The sequence below is a fragment of the Lissotriton vulgaris genome, chromosome 10 (genome assembly GCF_964263255.1).
Source record: "Lissotriton vulgaris chromosome 10, aLisVul1.2, whole genome shotgun sequence".
In the NCBI taxonomy this organism is placed as follows: Eukaryota; Metazoa; Chordata; class Amphibia; order Caudata; family Salamandridae; genus Lissotriton; species Lissotriton vulgaris.
Genome location: NC_141698.1, coordinates 247,991,698 through 248,011,379, shown reverse-complemented (window position 1 = coordinate 248,011,379; position 19,682 = coordinate 247,991,698). Strand labels below are relative to the sequence as shown.

Sequence of the window (19,682 nt, the reverse complement as noted above, 5' to 3'; positions counted from 1 at the left end):
CATAGAACGGTGTTGCTCTATCTCCGGGAGTGAGAACTCTTGACGGAGCTGTAGAAAGGGGATAACCCCCTCAGGGCCATATAAGTGACATAAGGCTCTACACCCCGCCTGTCTCCATTGTGCGAACGCTCCCCTCTCCATCCCCGGAGTGAAGTCCGGATTGTCCACCAATGGGGTAAGCGGCAACGGGAACGTAGTAAGGCCATATAGAATGTTGGTAGCATCCCACACCCGTAGGGGCACCCTTGTAATAAAGGAGGCGTAGAGGTTCTTGGGCCGGTGAGGGCGACGCAGGAAAGGGATCTCCTGCAAGGGTCTCCCTGCCACCGCCTGGTCCTGGAAGAGCCAGTGCTTATCGGACTCCCACCTACTCCATTCCACAAGATAACGCAACTGTGCCGCCTGAAAGTACTTGCGAAAATCAGGTATTCCTAAACCACCGGCTTCAGGGGCCAGCAGCGAGAGGGCTCTGTTCATTCTAGGTTTCTTTCCCTGCCAGACAAAGCGGGAAACGTCTGCCTGCAGTTGCGAGATCCACCCCACCGGCGGTTGGAGCGGCAGGGCCCGAAAAAGATACAGTACCTGGGGAAAGACCATCATTTTGACAGCAGCTATCCTGCCCAACCAGGAAAAGGTGCCACGGTTCCACCGGCCCAGTTCCTCTCTAATTTTGGCACCCAGGGCTTGATAGTTGGCCGACACCATAGCTGGCAAAGTAGGAGCAATCTGGATCCCTAGATAGGGCACCGCTCCCGATGACCAGAGCATGGGAAACCTCTGTTGCAGATAGGTTCTAGTAGCCGGCTCGAGGGAGATATCTGACGCCACCGACTTCCCCATATTCATCCTGAACCCCGATACCGCGCCAAAGTAGTCCAGCTCCTCTATACACGCCGGCAGAGCCGTCCGGGGTCCATCAATGGACAGGATGACATCGTCAGCGTAAAGGCTGATAGCGTGCGTAAAACCTCCCATCCGGATTCCGGTCACCGCCGGATTAACACGCACCCGCTGGGCAAACGGCTCCATGTAGAGAGCAAAAAGCAGGGGCGAGAGTGGGCAACCCTGCCTGGTGCCTCGTTCGATGCCAAAGGTCTCAGAGGCGAGTCCATTAACGCGGACCATCGCCGATGGCTGTTTGTAACAGTTAAGAATCATGGAGCGGAACTTTCCCCCTATACCCGCTTTCATGAGCACCCGCTCCAGATAAGGCCAATGCACCCGGTCAAATGCCTTCTCTGCGTCTACTGCCAGCATCATTCGTTCTCCCGGAATCCGGGAGGCCTTCTCCAGTAGGTGGACGATTCGTTTCGTGTTGTCCACTGTCTGTCTCCCTGGGACAAAACCCGCTTGGTCAGGATCGATGAGACCGGGCAAGTGGGGAGCCAATCTGGCGGCCAGAATCCCTGTATACAATTTCAAGTCAATATTCAAAAGAGAGATCGGCCTATAAGACCCACAGTGTTTCGGGTCCTTACCAGGCTTAGGGATAACCGTGATAGTGGCCTGGAGAAGATCGGGTGGAATGGCTCCGGGTTCAGCAAAGGAGTTGAAGAGGTGCGTAATAATGGGGGCTAATGTCGTGCAAAATGTTTTATAATAGAGCGCGGTGTATCCGTCCGGACCCGGCGCTTTGCCATGTTTAAGCCTGGCAATAGCAGAAACCACCTCCTCTATCCGAATGTCTCTATCTAAATGGTCCGCCTGCAAAGGCTCCAGAGAAGGCAGTGTGACCGAGTCCAAGTAAGCGGCCATTGCCATCTCATCCGGGGGCTCTCCTGCATAAAGATCCTTGTAGAAGCCGCGGAAGATGGCCGCTATATGAGCATCCTCCGTCTCCACCATCCCCGCCTGGTTGGATATCTCCTTAACCAGTTGTTTCTGTCGCGTCACCCGGAGCCTGTTGGCCAACAACTTGCCACAACGGTCCCCTCCAGTATAGAAGGTGTGACGCAGCCGCAGTGCAGCATACTCCGCCCGATCGAGGTCTAGGGCCGCCAGGAGCTTCCTTGCTTCCTTGAGCTGCCGCCAAATTCTAGGAGCCCCCGTCCTGCGATGTATCTGCTCAAGTTCTCAAACCCGATCCGTAAGTTCATCTCTCTTGGCCTGCCGCTCCTTATTGTCAGCCGAGGAGATCGCAAAAAATTCCCCTCGAAGAACAGCCTTCAGTGCTACTGTCAGGATCCCTCCTTTTAGCAAGCTTAATGCAGACTCAATGTGTTTAAAGACAAGAAAATGGCGCGTCAGCCGAGACTTGACTTGGTCCGAGTTGTGGAATGCGCGGAATGCTAGGTTAGCAGTCTAGCCTTCCCAGCGCGTGATTGAGAGTCCAGGTGCAGCGCGCGTTCCTTTGGAACTGCGCACTTCACCGAGGAATCCGGTCACAGAGGTCGCGTCAGAGAGTGTCTTAGGAATATAAGCAAAGAAACGTTTCCAGTCAGTGAAGAGTTTTTTCAACTTTCATTGCCTTGACCTTGGGTTCACGTAGTCAAGAGTTTACAGAGTGTTCAGGCAGAGTTCGTGTTTTCAGAGAAGAAACCGGAGCCTTTGGAACAGCGTGTCAGAGAGGAATCTTTCCAGAGCTGTGATTTCCAGTCATTTATTAATGGAAGCAGAAGGAGAGAGACTAATTCGAAGTAGAGGAGAAATACAGAGCTAAGTGGAATGTTTCCTGTATTCTGTGCAAGTTCATGAGACTGTGTAAATATTGTTATCTCAACATTATCAATGCAAGGAAAGGTTAATGAACATTTAATTGAGTGAATCCGACTCACCAATGCTGAATTTCGTCCACTGAACCAGTGCAAGACAGAAGACTTCACGTTTATCTAGAAAAGAATAGGGGCAGTGTTAGAGAGGTTGTTTAGGTACTGTGAAAGAATTTACAAGCAGAAGAATAGGAAACTTACCTGGAGGGTTGAATGAGGTTAATTCATCTATTCAGGAGAAGGTCCCTGTACAAAAAGAAAACAATATAAGGACAACGTTTTAGACAACACTGGTAGGTGGAGAAAACAAGCAGCATTAAATATTGCAAGCACAGAGCAGTGAGCAGAAAGTAATAACCCTATTGTCATTTGCAGAAGTAAAAGGGAAAGCTGTCATCTGGAAATACAGAATAGGCAGATCATTCACCAAGCTACACTTCAGTATAGAAGAGCGGCAGGTCGTTACTGATTCCTGGGTAGGTGTTCTTAGAAACAGTAATAGGAAGACCAGAGTAGCTCAGGTACAGTGATTTATTATCTTGTATGTGTTTAGTTTTCCTAGGGTTCTTTGAGAAGCTGATTTGCAAGCTGATTGAAGATTCCTACGGAACTCCAGAGGATCAGGACCAGTCTCTTCTCTGTTTTATTTATTTCGTTATTTTATCCAATTTTCCCCTTCCCTCTATCTAATCAGTTAGAGTCAAGATATAATTCTGATTCTGATTGGTTGGAAGTGGGAGTCGGAAAGCTAGAATCTTCTGTTCCTGTGCAAGTCTTCGAGAGGAAGAGTTGGTAAGAAAGTGGACTCTGACAGAGTGAAGTGCCCACGTTGTAAACTTGCACCCGAACAGAATGGTTGAGGGAATTAATTTGCAGACATTGGGGGCGGTTTTAGATACTATACAAAAGGAGTTAGTAGCGGTAAAAGAAGAAAACCAAAGGTTGAGGCAAGAGGTGATAAATTCCAGAAAAGAAACCGCAGAGTTAGCGCAGCAAGTTGGGCCATCACTTTTAAGAAATAGGGAGACTCCCATAACATCTACGGGGGAAACTAGCAAATCAACCACACAGGTCATACATTCCTTGTCCCCGGTTATACCCCTAGCGGCACCAGAGAGATTTAATGGGGACCCACAGAAAGCACAGGTGTTCATCACACAATGTTCCTTGCACTTTATGTGTAGCCCTTCTATCTTCCCTGACGCACAATCTAAAGTGGCATTCATCTTATCATATTTGAGTGGGGATGCGGCCGCATGGTCTATGCCTTTGGTATCAAGAGATGAACCTCTTCTGCAGAATTATGCTGAGTTTAAAAAAGAATTTTTGCGAATATTCGACCGAAGAAGAATCTTGCAGGCAGTGGACAATGAGTTGTTGGATCTGAAATAGGGCAATAGAGACTTAGTAGCGTATTTGGCCCAATTTAACAAGTTAATTATGGAGACTGATTGGCCCGAAAGTAAAAGAACTGCAATATTCTATCGTGGCCTACGAGATGAATTAAAAGATGGACTGGCACAAATACCTAATCGACCCACTGAGATATCTGCCCTAATAGATCTAGTATTGGAATTGGATTTCCGTCAAGGGGAACGGAAGGGAGAAAGACGACGTGAGTTTCGAAGCACAGTACCCCGTTTTTATAGAGCAAGGTTTGAACCAGGAAAAGGTGCAGCAGGAGGTAACAGCTCAGAACCGATGCAAATCGGAACTATAAGGGGACCGCTTACTAAGGAAGAAAAAGAGAAAAGACGAGCCAGCAATCTATGCATGTATTGTGGTTCAAGCGGACATTTTGTGAGGAATTGTCCAAAGAAACGCAAAGGATCTTATAAGCCGAAGGAAAACTAGCTGCACCACCTGTAGAAGGAGTTGTACAGGTGGATGCGAGTCAAGAACCAACTCCACAAGAACACCAATTGGCTAACACCCTACAGTCGTCTTCTCCACATCTCATATTATCAACGACCATCAAGTTCCGTCAAGAAGTGCGAGAAGGCATAACAGTTATTGTGGATTCAGGGGCAACTGGAAACTTTTGTGATCTGAAATTCGCAAGTAAGATTGGGTTGAGAGCCATAGCTAAAGACAAGAGTGAATCAGTCAGAATCATTGATGGGACAAATTTATCTTCTGGCCCTATAGTAAGTCACACGGAATTGGTGCAGTTAATTCGAGAGGATGGCCATCAAGAAGACATTCATTTTAATTTGATCGACGCACCTCAGTTTCAGTTGATTCTTGGGCTTCCTTGGCTCACTGAGCATAATCCAACGATAGATTGGGCTGCCAGAACCATAGAAATGACTTCAGATTACTGTAGGAACAACTGTTTCGGAAACTAAATAGAGACCCATCGGGAGAATCCTGCCCAAGCCTTATGTTCAGCTGATGCAACGGTGTGCGTAATCAATACCCAGACGATACCCCCGGAATATCAAGATTTTAAAGATGTGTTTGATGAGCAGGAAGCGGAACAGTTACCACCGCATCGTGTCTATGATTGTAAAATAGACCTTGAACCAGGGGCAAATATGCCGTGCAGTCGGGTTTATGCTCTGACTGAAAAGGAGCATGCTCATTTAAAAGAGTACCTCAACAAGTATTTAGCAAATGGATTCATTCGTCCTTCTCAATCCCCAGTCTCCTCGCCTCTATTCTTCGTGCCGAAGACGGAAGAAGGCGAGTTGAGGACTTGCATAGACTATCGCGCAATCAACCGAATAACCAAGAAGAATAGATATCCACTTCCTCTCATTTCCGTCTTGTTAGACCAGGTGAAGGGGGCACGGATATTCACGAAGTTGGATCTAAGAGGGGCATACCATCTCATCCGAGAAGGGGCTGGGGATGAATGGAAAACGGCGTTTAGAACCCGTTTTGGACTGTTCGAGTATCAGAAGATGCCCTATGGGTTGTGCAATGCCCCTGCTGCGTTTCAGCACTTCATAAACGATGTTCTCAGTGAATACATAGATCAATGTGCAATAGTTTATATTGACGATATCTTGATTTACTCTGTCGATGTACAAGAACATCGGAACCAAGTACAAAAGATTCTACAAAAGCTGAGAGAAAACAGGTTATTTGTCAAGCTGGAAAAATGTGCTTTCAATGTCACGGAAGTTGAGTTCCTGGGTTTTGTAATCTCGCAGTCGGGTATTCACATGGACAAGCGGAAAATTCAGGCAGTGTTGGAATGGAAGTCCCCAACCAGTGTAAAAGAAGTACAAGCATTCATTGGTTTTGCAAACTTCTATCGTCGGTTCATTAGTGAGTTCTCCCGCCGAATCCTTCGTCTCACTAGGCTGTTGAGGAAAGGGGTACAATTTGAATGGTCTGAGGAAGCAGAATTAGCGTTCAAGGCCTTAAAAGATGAATTTACTTCAGCTCCGATCCTTCTTCATGCAGACCCATCTGAGCCCTTCTATGTTGAAACGGACGCTTCAGATCTGGCTGTAGGAGGTATACTTTCTCAAAGGAACAAGGAAACTGGTCAACTACACCCCGTGGCCTATCGTTCACGGAAATTGACTCCAGCAGAAATCAACTATACAATAACCGAAAAGGAACTATTAGCAATAAAAGACGCCTTCAAGGAGTGGAGACACTACTTAATGGGAGCCCATCATGTAGTCACAGTTTACACCGACCATCGTAATTTGAAATTTTTAAAATCAGCCGGGACCTTAACGCCTCGGCAACTTCGTTGGTCATTGTATTTCGCCGACTACGACTTTGTCATTACCTACAGACCTGGAGCTCAGAACGGAAAAGCGGACGCCTTGTCCCGAATGGGTACAGCAGAAGGAAAAGAGGAAATTAAGACACAAGCAATCATTCCCAATTCTAAAATCATCGGCACAGTAGATTCTTTGAGTGTTAAGGAACAAATTCTCCAAGTCATGTCGCCTGAGAAAATGCTGGAGTGGGTGCAGCAAGGAGATGGAAGAGAAGTCATTGATGGTTTACCTTATCAGACTGAAGCCTTGTACTTACCCACTTCTACACTACAGAGACAAGCGATGAATGAATGCCATGATCATCTGTTGGCAGGTCACAAGGGAGAATTGAAGACTGTGGACTTAGTTAAAAGAAAGTATTGGTGGCCACACATGAATAAGGACATTGAGCAATATGTAAAGACATGTGAGATTTGTGCACAGGGAAAATCAGAACGGCAAGCACCTAAGGGTTTATTACAACCTTTGCCTAACCCTCCTTCCCCCTGGCACACAGTCACTCTAGATTTGATAACTGATCTTCCCACTTGTCAAGGGTTTAACACCATCTTAGTGGTAGTGGATGCATACACCAAAATGGCGCATTTTGTAGCCTTGAAAGGAACTCCAACTGCTAGGCAGTTAGCAGCTCATTTTACTGCTCAGGTGGTGAGATTACATGGAATTCCTGAGGTCATGATATCGGACCGAGGAACTCAATTTGTGTCTCATTTCTGGAAGGCCTTTATGAAGAGACTTGGGGTTGAGACACGTTTTTCCACTAGTTTCCACCCAGAGACTGATGGACAAACAGAACGAGTGAACCAGGAAGTGGAGCAGTATTTAAGGTTATTCACATGGAAGCAGGGTGGGGAATGTTTGGACTAATTATGGACTGCAGAATTTGCCTATAATAACGCAAAGAATGTGTCCACGGGTTATTCACCATTCTATTTGAATTATGTCAAACACCCGAATTCCACAGTGCAAGATGTTCACATCTCTGTCCCGGCAGTTCAGGATTTAGTAACTCACTTACAGCAGATACATGAAGAGGCATCCAAGAATTTAGAGCAGGCAAAAAGCAGGTACAAGAAGTATGCTGACAAAAAGAGAAGAGATACCCCAGATTTAAAAGTAGGTTATGAGGTTTGGTTAAATACTAAGAATCTTCGACTAAAGGGCAGTAGAAAGTTTCAGCCTAGATTCATAGGACCATATCCTATTGCAGAACAGATCAATCCAGTAACCTTTAAACTAACTTTGCCCACGAAACTAAAAATTCATCCAGTTTTCCATGTCTCCTTATTAAAGAAATCAGTTGAGGGGTTGCGGAAAGAAGGAATTCCACCTCCCATTCAGTTAGAAACTGGATTAGAATTTGAGGTCAAGGAAATTGTGGATTGAAAACGAGTGAGAGGAAGACTGTACTATCTAGTGGACTGGAAAGGCTATGGGCCAGAGGAAAGGTCTTGGGAGTTGGAGTCGGATGTTCATGCTCCTAGGTTGGTGTGTCTCTTTCACCAAAGAAATCCTACCAAACCTAGACCGGAAGGACCCTCCTTGGTGGGGGGTACTGTCAGGATCCCTCCTTTTAGCAAGCTTAATGCAGACTCAATGTGTTTAAAGACAAGAAAATGGCGCGCCAGCCGAGACTTCACTTGGTCCGAGTTGTGGAATGCGCGGAATGCTAGGTTAGCAGTCTAGCCTTCCCAGCGCGTGATTGAGAGTCCAGGTGCAGCGTGCGTTCCTTTGGAACTGCGCACTTCACCGAGGAATCCGGTCACAGAGGTCGCGTCAGAGAGTGTCTTAGGAATATAAGCAAAGAAACGTTTCCAGTCAGTGAAGAGTTTTTTCAACTTTCATTGCCTTGACCTTGGGTTCACGTAGTCAAGAGTTTACAGAGTGTTCAGGCAGAGTTCGTGTTTTCAGAGAAGAAACCGGAGCCTTTGGAACAGCGTGTCAGAGAAGAATCTTTCCAGAGCTGTGATTTCCAGTCATTTATTCACGGAAGCAGAAGGAGAGAGACTCATTCGAAGTAGCGGAGAAATACAGAGCTAAGTGGAATGTTTCCTGTATTCTGTGCAAGGTCATGAGACTGTGTAAATATTGTTATCTCAACATTATCAATGCAAGGAAAGGTTAATGAACATTTAATTGAGTGAATCCGACTCACCAGTGCTGAATTTCGTCCACTGAACCAGTGCAAGACAGAAGACTTCACGTTTATCTAGAAAAGAATAGGGACAGTGTTAGAGAGGTTGTTTAGGTACTGTGAAAGAATTTACAAGCAGAAGAATAGGAAACTTACCTGGAGGGTTGAATGAGGTTAATTCATCTATTCAGGAGAAGGTCCCTGTACAAAAAGAAAACAATATAAGGACAACGTTTTAGACAACACTGGTAGGTGGAGAAAACAAGCAGCATTAAATAGTGCAAGCACAGAGCAGTGAGCAGAAAGTAATAACCCTATTGTCATTTGCCGAAGTAAAAGGGAGAGCTGTCATCTGGAAATACAGAATAGGCAGATCATTCACCAAGCTACACTTCAGTATAGAAGAGCGGCAGGTCGTTACTGATTCCTGGGTAGGTGTTCTTAGAAACAGTAATAGGAAGACCAGAGTAGCTCAGGTACAGTGATTTATTATCTTGTATGTGTTTAGATTTCCTAGGGTTCTTTGAGAAGCTGCTTTGCAAGCTGATTGAAGATTCCTACGGAACTCCAGAGGATCAGGACCAGTCTCTTCTCTGTTTTATTTATTTCGTTATTTTATCCAATTTTCCCCTTCCCTCCATCTAATCAGTTAGAGTCAAGATATAATTCTGATTCTGATTGGTTGGAAGTGGGAGTCGGAAAGCTAGCATCTTCTGTTCCTGTGCAAGTCTTCGAGAGGAAGAGTTGGTAAGAAAGTGGACTCTGACAGCTGCCCACTGCGTGGCCCGGCTAGTGTCAGAATTATCATTATGGGATTGAAATTCCCGAATCGCCTTCTCGATGCAGTCCACCACCTCTGCCCTATGCAGCAGCGTGTCACGGAGGCGCCACGTCCGAGGACGAGGAATCGCCGGAGGCACACACAACGTGGCCTCAACTGGGGCATGGTCCGAAAGGGAGATCACGCCTATCTCCGACCCTGAGGCCAGCGCCCTTACCGGTGAAGTAACTAAAAGGTGGTCCAACCTTGCATACGTCTTGTGTGCGTGGGAATAGTACGAGTAGTCCTTATCTGAGGGGTGCATGTGCCGCCACAAATCAAGGAGGTCCACCTCCTCCAACTGAGCCCTACGGTCAGCGGAGAATTCCCCGACCTGCGGGGAGCGTTGCACTGACCTATCCAGCGCGGAGTCAAAGACCATGTTGAAGTCGCCTCCAAGTATGATATGTCTGTCCTGGGAAGAGGTACCGTCCTCGATCGCCGCCTGCAAGAAACGGTCTTTCCGGTCATTGGGGCTATATAGGGACCCAATCGTAAATAGAAGACCCCTTTCCTGAACCGATATGCTAACAGCCTACCTTTCTGTTCGGTGAATTTGTGGAGGATTTCCCCCCTAAAGTGCCGGGCCACCAGTATCGCCACCCCAGCTGTTTTAGTGGTACAAGAAGAGAAGAACTGTGACGGGAACTTATGAGATCGGAGCCTGTGCGTGTCCTGCGGCAGTAAGTGCGCCTTGATGCCCCTTGGGGCTAAGTTTTGCGCGGTATAAAAACGCTATTCATTCATTCATTCAAGTGCATCTCCTGGAGGAGACAGATATCCGCCTGGGTGTTCTCTAGGAGCGAAAGCACAGCCCGCCTCGTAACTGGATTATTCAAACCCCGGACATTCAGGTTTACAACCTTACAAGTGGCAGGGGGCATATGAAAAGGTGTAGTAGAAAGCATCAAGGCCCCACACCAACAAGGCGGAGAGGGCAAGGGCGCTGCATTGTATGAGAAGCAACAGAGCAATGAATAAAGCGCAGTGGTATGAGTAGCAAACAAGTCTGAGCAAACTATGGAACATGCATTGTGTCTGGAAACCTACGGACCGCAATATGTATTGGACAACCCTCCCCTCCCCTCCCCAACTCCCAAGCAAATCAAAGAGACAGGCAGAGCTGTGTGTGCAACAGTCATGTGTGAGCAAACCACAAAGCACGTATATTGCCTGAGTGACTAGGAACCCCCTTGTGCACTGGACGACCTTCCCCCCCACCTCCAACTCCCGGATCCCCCCCTCCTGCCCAACCCCCCCCCCCCTCCTGGTCCCCCCCAACCATCCTCCTTCCTCCCCAACATCCCAACTGACTCCAGTCCCCACCCACAACTGGGACTGGCTCAACGACCCTGACCCTGATCCCTCGGACCCCCAAAGAGCCCCAAAAACCCATTGTCCCAATCCGGTCCTCGACGGACAAGCCTGTGGAAAGTCACAGAAGTGGACGTCCAGCCACTACGCACTTCCCCGTTCCCCCCTCCCCCCCAGACCCTCAAACCTGCATTTCAGTTATGGCGATGTCGATCTCCCCCCGGAGTTCATTCAAGCTGTCAGCGCCACTTCACTCGCTGTTGTGACACCGGCTCCATCTCGCGCTGCAGTGTCCGAATCCGCATTGACAGTAGGAGAGTCTGGCCGCGTTGAGGAAGCAGATGACCGCCGGCCAGGGATTGTCTGCCATCCATCTCTTGTGACGCGGCGCTGGCGAGGCGTGTGTGTTCCGTCGTCTGTAGCAGTGATCCCCAGCACCCCACACGTATCCTGAAGGGAACGCAGCTGATGTAAAGTCCCATTCCACCGGAAAATAAGCCGGAAAGGGTGTCCCCAGGAGAAATGAGTGCCATGCTCCCTAAGAAAGTCAGTAGCAATTTTAAAGGCCTTGGTTTCTGCAGGGTGGTTGCTGCCAGATCCTGGTAAAGAGCCACTCGGTGACCCCGGAATTCCAAGGAAGACCTCCTCCGTGCCTCACGAAGTATTCGCTCTTCCAGGGGATAGTCCGGCAGGAAGGCCAGTATGTCAGGAGGAGGCGCTGAGGACCGGCGTTGCAAGCCCACCCTGTGCACTCTATCGATCCGGATGGGAAAATCGGCCGATTCCCCCAGTACCTCTCTGAACAACTCCCCTAGGTACGCCGCTACGTCTTCCCCTTCTTCCCGGGAAGGAACTCCCCGGACTCGGATGTTGTTCCTCCGGGAGCGGTTTTCAAGGTCCTCGGTGTGCGACTGAAGATCAAGATGCTGGTCCCGCAGCCGGATAACCTCCTGCTGTAGTTGTGTGATCTCCTCGTCCCTGGCATGGCCAGCGTCCTCCACCGTGGTCACTCTGTCTCCCAGGCCGTCAACCTCCCTCCGTATCTCTCGGACCTCACTCGCCACTTCCTGCTTGAGCGTTTGAAAGTCTTCCCGCAATGTACTGAAGAGGGATTCAAGGAAGGATCTCGTGACCGGCGGCTCCCCTCCACTCGCCCCCTGGGAACCACCCGAGTGGCTTGGGGACGGCTGTCCCCTATCTTGTCTCATATTGCTCCTACTCAGCATATCCGGCAATGTGCGGTCCCCCTTCTTGGACCCTCTGTTCTGCGCCATTTTGTCCGCTGAGGTGCCTTTTCAAATGATCTGTGGGGCGTCAGTCCAACCACTGGCGTGGCCCCAAACCGATCCGTCGGTCCCCCACACCGCTCCACCAATGACCAAGGGGTTCAGTCCGCACCACCGATAGACCTTCGTCGAGGAACTGTAAAGCATCTGTGGTCCGCTCCTTCCGGGGACTGGTTGTTCACCAGGGCCTTCAGGTCCGACCAGCCCGGCTCTGCTCCCGCCTCCCTCACCGCCGGCACTGCAGACACGAGCTCCAGGTCTCCCACTCCATGTGGGGCCCCCCCCGAACTAGTCCAATATAGGCTTCCCCGTAGTGGAGCAGGGGGATTTGTGCCTATCGTCCAGCTTGCCACTGCACCTCCATCCAGTCTGTGTGGGAAGAACCACACCAGTCGCCCCGGGTCCGGGCCGCTCCAAGGCGTCGTCAGCTCAGGGGTTGCACCGGAGGAAAGGCCAGCTCTAGGATCACACAGGTGGCCAGGCCCCCCGGCAGCCGGTAGCCAGATATCCCAGCCTCCGCTCTTCCGTGGCTCCAGGGGATGTAGGCCGCAGCCTCGGCCTCGCGTGGGGGACTCTCCCTGTCGGCGTTATCAGGCACCCCGACTCCCCGCGGGGCCCCCGCAGACCCGGGGGAGCAGCACCGCACCCAATGAGCACAGCTGGCGGGTTGATGGGCTGACGCCACTCCCCGTGTCCTTCAGCGTGATCGAGGTCCGGAGTATAGGCCAAAGCCACGGCCTTGCGTAATGTCCGGCTCCGAGGCCCGTTCCCTTGTCGCTCCGCCTCCGGTGCAGGCGGCCCAGACCCCTGAGAAGTGCTGCAGGGCCGGGCAGGGGTGTCCAGGACCGGGGGGCAGGATCGGCAGCTCCGCTGTACCCACCAGGGCAGACGTCTGTTACAGGGCAGGGTCTGTCTCCTCCTCCGGGTCGCGCTCCAGGCCTCTCCCGCTCCCAGCAATGGCGCCAGATCCGAGACCGGTCAAGCGTAGTTAGAGGCAGCCGCGTCCCTGCAGCAGCTACACCCTGGCTCTACTCCATCGCTTCACCGAGTACAGTGTCCCGGGGGGGAGATCAGCATAATTGCAGCAGGTTAAGGGCCCAGGGCCGGCGGAGCTCACAACGAGTGCGACCACTCAGCCCGCCATCTTGGCCACGCCCCTAGTATCTTTTTTAAACTATTTATTTCTAGGTATTTTGTTTTATTAATTACATTATATATTTTAAATATTAATTTAAAAAAAAATGTTTTTTAAAATATGGAAATTCTAAGATTTTTTTAATTTGATATTTTTTTTAACATATTTATGTTATTGTCCTTATTGTTATTTTAAAAAATGTTTTGGGGAGTCGCGCACCCAAAGCGTACCTTTCTCGAACACAGCGGGGAACCTAGCCGCCATTTTAGGATTGTTGTATAGAATCTGCGTAGGGTGTGCGATGGGTGCGTATTTTCCTTCACGATTGCTATGCGACCGGTACGCGACTTCCAGCGCATACGTGACACATACGTATTACGTTACGCGACCCTCGCGCACTTCCGCATGATGTTATATATAACGGTGGGTGCGCGACTCCTGCAAAACTTTTTAATGTCTAGAAACATATATATATGTATTTATTATAAATATTAAGGTAAGACGTTATCTGATCTAATCATAAAAATAATATTCTTTTAGTTTTAATAAAGTTATATAACTTTTTTTTTTCAAAGATATGTTTATTGATTTTAACAAGAGAAATGCGACATTCCCGCACAACATCCCTCACAGGGGAGAGCCTTCCAAGGCAGAGCTGAAGAATCAGAGACTGTGCCATATGAAGAGGCCTAGTATAATGGCGACCCCCCGCACACGCATCAGCTTATTAAAGGTTACAGCTTCTGATAGTAATGGGGCATACAATGCAGTCCTTCCCATAAAGAAAACAGGCCATAGTATCACATGCCCTGTAGTCTCTTGCCATCAGTTGCAATATTCTGCGACTCCCATTCAAAGGACAACGTCTGCCGTGTTCAGCGGTTCAAAACAAAGAGCTCCCCTACTGAGTGCAGCCCAGGAGAATGGGCAGTGAAAGAAAAAAAACTCTCCCCCACCCCTCCCCCCGTGGTGGTGACACAGTGTAGGCATTAAGAACAACCTCTTACAACCATGTGGCTTCAGAGTTGAAAAAGATGAAGGGCTCTAATGCTGGATGGGCAAACCACTGATGGGAGGCCCCGTGAGAGGAAGGATACCAGGGGTCCCCACCGAAACTCAAAATTCTTAAAATCTTCCCTTAAAATCTCAGACATGCGCTCCAGGTTCAACAGTTTCCATAAATGGGAGTGCCAAATGGAGATGGCAGGCACCTCCCTCTTTTTCCACACAGCTGCCAGGGTAATCTCGGCCGCTCCAATACTGAGCCGCATGATCTTTTTATCCGCTTTAGTCTGATGTTCTAGGGACTAGTCTCGTAGGCCCAAAAGGATACCATCCATCGATGTGGGGATGGGATAACCCAGCATCTCCTTAATATGAGCTAAGATCTCCTCCAAAAAGGGCCGCATAATGGGGCAATCCCACCAGATATGCTGAAAGTCCCCTAGGAACCCACAGCCCCTCCAACATCTATCCGATGTGTCGGGGAAAATCTGGCGGAGCTTGGACGGGTGTAAGTACCAGTCCATCATAGTCTTCATGTGGGCCTCCCAGAGTTCTATTGAAGGATTAAATCTTGAGATGTCGGACCATAAATGAGTCCACTCCGCATCGGTGATGTCCCGCTGAAGAATACCCTCCCACATGGACATGTACCTTGGCCGGGGTGTGAGCGCCGTGGTTAGAAGGAAGTCATATGTAAAGGAGATTACTCCCTTCATCGAGAAGGACCTAGTTAGAAAAGCCTCGAATTTCGTGAGAGGCCGTGTAGCCGCCTCTCGGATCTGAGGAGTGAGCCCCCAATGTAGCAATTGTGCATGATGACACCGTTCCGAGTCCCCTATCCCATAGTCTCGCTTACAATTATCAAACGAGAGTAGATCGAAGTTATGGAGAAGGTGTGTTAACGCAAGACAGCCTCCCTCTCTCCACGCATTAAATGGACCTTCCTGTAACACTGGAGGGAAAGCAGGATTAAAGCGAAGCGGTGTAAATGGGGAGGGAAAGGTCGTCCACCTGTCATCCCTTGAGACTGAGTCCTATACTTTTAGAGTAGTGCGTGTGGGGGTACTAATATATGCATTCTTGGGTCTGTCACACATGGGTCTCCAGGCTAGATCCCAAATGGTCCTCCCTGACACACTGCGATCCATGTGCAGCCAGTGCTTTTCAGATTCCAAATGTGTCCTTTCCACCAACACCCGTAGCTGTGCTGCTTTATAATAGAGGAGAATGTATGGTAGACCCATCCCTCCCTCCTTGCGAGGTCGGCGCAGAATAGAAAAGAAAAAGCGTGGCCGCCCCCCTTGCCAAATAAAGCGAAGAATCATGGTCTTCACTCGCCTAAAAAAGTCCCCATCAAGCTCAATGGGAAGGGCCTGGAACTGATACAATAGCTTAGGGAGGAAGGACATCTTCACCGCATGGATCCGACCCATCCATTACAAAAACAAAGGCTTCCATTTTATGAGATCAGCTTGAATCCGGGTTAGTACGGGGGGAAGTTAGCCGAATATAATTTCTCCACTGTTGGTGTCAGATGTATCCCCAGATATTATATGGAGGAGGCGGCCCATGGTAAAGGAGTGATTGCCTGAAGTCTGGGAACTTCCGACTGAGGGAGGGTGAGGTTAAGTATGTAGGACTTGTCTAAATTAATTTTAAAACCCGCTACCGCCTCAAATCTGTCAAGCTCTGACTGCACTTGTGGGAGGGAAGTGGCCGGATCGGAGAGGGATAAGAGGACATCGTCCGCAAATAAAGACATTTTATGCGCTTCTTCCGTAAAGGGCAGACCTCGTATATCAGAGTTAGCCCTAATCGCCAGCGCCAGGGGTTCAATGCCCAAAGCAAAAAGCAAGGGTGAGAGGGACAACCCTGCCTAGTGGCCCTAGAATGGTTAAAAAAGGAGTATTGGCACCCATTCACTGTGACTCTGGACCGGGGAAGTAAATAGTTAGCACTAATCATAGTTAAAAATTTAGAGGAAAAGCCGAATGCCGTCAATGTCTGAAACAGGAAAACCCAGTCCACCCTGTCAAATGCCTTTTCGGCATCAAGCCTCATGAGCACAGCCGGGATCTTACAATTATTGGCCTTCTCTATCAAGTGCACAATATGCCGAGTGTTGTCATGAGTCTGACGACCCTTAATGAATCCGGACTGATCGGAATGAATGAGAGCCGGCATAAGGTCTTTAAGCCTTTTCGCGATTATGGAGGAGTATATCTTCGCTTTGAGGTTAGGAAGAGCACCTATAAGAGGCACAGCGACTAGGGTCCTTCCCAGGCTTGGGTATGACCGAAATCATGGCCTTTGCCATAGTACCGGAAGTCTCGCCTTCATCAGCCATTTGATTAAAGAGTCATACTAAGTGTGGGCAAATGTCTGAGGAGAATGTCTTGTAAAATATGGCTGTATAGCCATCCGTTCCAGGGGCTTTATGGGGCTTCAAAGCTTTAAAAGCAGACAACATCCTCTCTGGTGATTGGGGCCGAGAGTTCTGCATTTCACTCCGCTGAAACCTGAGGCAGGGGCAATGCTCGCAGATACTCTCGTTGTGTAGTCGGGTCTAAAGTATCCCCAGAATACAGGTTTCGGTAAAAGGCGCCGAAGAGTTCAGCCTTATGTTCATCTCTATGTATGACTTCCCCAGAAGGTCCCTGGATACCCCCTATATATTCCCACTCTCTCTTATCTCTCAGCTGCCTGGTGAGGTGTTTTCCAACCTTGTTGCCCTGTGAATAGGAGAGGTGCCTTAATTTCAGTAGAGTGTACTCCGCCCTATTATTGTAGAGCGCCCGAAGCTTGCCCCTGACCGCCGTCAGATTACATTGCGTCTGTCTCGTGGGATTCGCTTTATGGGCCCTTTCAAGAGTGGACAATTCCCCCTCCAGTTGCTCTCTCTCCCCGCCGCGTTGTTTATTAAGAGCTGAATTGAGAGCTACACACTGCCCTCTAAAAAACATGTTAAAGGCGTCCCATGTGTTGTAGAGAGACGTGTCCTCTGGGTCGTTAAGGGTAAAGAATTAAGTGATGGATTCTCGTAGTTTATTACAAGAGACTTTGTCCCGGGCCAGTGACGCCGGAAAATACCATCTGGGGGAGAAACGGCCGCCCACACCCCAATCCAGACAAATAGAGAATAGACTATGATCAGAGACTGACAATGGAAAGATCTTGGCTTCCTGCAAGTTACCCTGTAGTGACTGGCTAAAAAAGATATAATCTAGGCGAGAGTAGGAGCAATGAACATGGGACAAAAGCGTGTAATCTCGGGATTGGGGGTATAGGGTCCGCCATGCATCTAGTAGCCCCAGGTCCTGAATCCGCTGTTGTATGTCTGGGGAAAACGAGCTCATGTCAGAGCAATGCGGATGAGTGCTGGCGATGCGGATGAGTGCTGTCGAGGTCCTTCTGCCACACTAAGTTAAAATCTCCCATGAGGAAAAACGGTCCCTCAGCAAAGTCCGTGACCTTACCCAGAAGAGCATGAAGGAACCCTGTCTGGCCGGAATTAGGTGCATATACCGCTATGAATGTACATATTTTCCCCCGCAATCGTCCCTTAAGTATGACCCAGCGGCCATCTTTATCACTCTGGACTCCCAAGAGTTAGAATTGTATGGCAGAACGAAACATAAGAGCCACCCCACTTTGCTTCGTGGAGGCTGAGGAACGATAAATAAGTGGGAATTGTTTATGTTTAGGATGCGTGTCCTCAGATTTGATTAGGTGGGTCTCTTGGAGGGCCACTATGTCCAGATGGTGGTCAATGACATATTTCCAGAGTTTTGGGCGTTTCTGGGGGGAGTTAAGCCCTTTGATGTTCCATGTTCTTATGGTAACCGGCATCATAGTGGAAAAATACCCTGCTGTGCCTTGAAAAGACCCCCTTCCTCCCCAATAGCCAGTGCTGAGCCTCCTAGGAGAAAGCCACCCCACCTGAGCCTCCCAATGGTGCCCCAAGCCAGTCCAAAGGTCCCCCCTCCTAGCCCAATTAAAAAGCCGCCAGCATGTCCCTCCCTCCCCCAACACCTGCAAAAGAAGAACAGACAACAGAAACAAAAGAACTGTGCAAACACCCTGATTAGGTCGCCATATTGGGCAAAAAAGCCCCCACATGGACCAAGAGGGACACCAAGGCCCAGGGCCCGGTCCGCGCCCCCTCCGGCGGGAAATGCAAAGATAACTCGACAGGGTGTCGTAGTAGTCCGGGCAGTGCCCATGCTCTCTCATAAGCAATCCCCCACAGCGTCAGTCATTGTGAGAGCAATATGTGAAGACGGCCACCCAGTAGACCCTTAACACCAGTCCCCTGGTGGGCAGCAAACCACCCATATATGAAGTTCAGTGTAAAAAGGATACAATACAGTCCTCGTATAGGTTGCTTCAGTAATCTTGACATGTCTTCCATACCAGCATCTGTCCCAAACCTCCCAAGTACGGGACCTATAAGGAGTCCAAGGAAATGCTTCTGCATCAGTGGGGAGACTGAGTCTGGAGCCGTTCCCCATATCCCTTTACTCCTGGTAGAGGACCACAGGCTCCAGAAAAACACCCGCTGGGGTGTGAAAACGCCAAAAGTCCATTGTGTCTCTTCTCCTCATCCATCATCTGCGCCCTCCGCGTGGGTTAGTCACCCAGATAGAAGTGGAGCTTTTGTCCTTTGGTGATCCACCGGTTGATTCAGATGTAGGACCTTCCCCCTCGGGGGGAGCCCCAGGATTTCCAACCCCTCTTTCAGATTGACAATATGGCGCAGCTTATTCGGAAACTCAAAACTGAGCCCAAATGGATATGTCCAAGTCCAGAACTCTAGTGCCCACCGAGTCCACATCCTGCTGGAGTGAGGTCAAGCGGCTTGTCAAGTCAGATCGCAACTGGTCAATTGAGGCATTTATGTCTTGACCCAGCTCTGCACGTAGCTCCGTCTTAAAATCCTTAAGCTTAGCCATCAAGTCCGTCTTTGTGAGTGCCATGGCTTCCCCACCAGTATCTCCCCACAAAGTCAGACGTTTATCCAGGGACGTAAAAAAGTCAGAAACCTTGCTGGTCTTCTTGCCTGTCGCTTTCTTTGGTGGCATATGGGCAAGGCCTCATACACCCTGCTGTTTCGGCGGCCCTGTCCACCCCTCGCTGCGAATCGCCCAGTTGGAGTGAAGCGCGGGGCACGTGGGCAGACCTAACCCCTCCCAGGGCCTGTCGTGAGGAGAGCCGCGGGGATCTTCCAGAGCCCGCCGCCAGCCACTGCTATCTGGATCAAGCACTCCCCAGCTCGTCAGCGCGTGGAAGGGGGCTAGTGGCGAGGTATCCTAGGATATTAGGGCTCAACATCCGCCCCTCGTGAACTTGACGGCCAAGTCCCCCATCAGTGGAAAAAAGCCCTGTTGCCAGCCACACTACACCGTTGGCTGAGAAGCATGTGACAGGACTCCGGCATGCAGATCAACCCTCTGAGCCCCCAGCTCCAAAGCGGTGAAGGCTAGGTCAGCATGTAGGGGGTCAGCAGCGCTCACAGGACCCAAAGGCTGTACTGT

The 19,682-nt window shown here is 49.5% G+C and overlaps 1 protein-coding gene across 1 annotated transcript in view; it reads right to left on the bottom strand.

The window, feature by feature from the left end:
• The window catches only part of LOC147685047 (cytolytic toxin-alpha-like), a 340,193-nt gene that overhangs the window by 193,465 nt on the left and 127,046 nt on the right, over positions 1 to 19,682 (bottom strand). The window contains exons 3-6 of the mRNA XM_086940934.1: positions 8,745 to 8,789; positions 8,610 to 8,663; positions 2,910 to 2,954; positions 2,775 to 2,828 (exon numbers count right to left, since the gene is read on the bottom strand). The gene's annotated coding sequence lies outside the window, so the exon portion shown is untranslated. The remainder of the gene's footprint in view (positions 1 to 2,774; positions 2,829 to 2,909; positions 2,955 to 8,609; positions 8,664 to 8,744; positions 8,790 to 19,682) is intronic.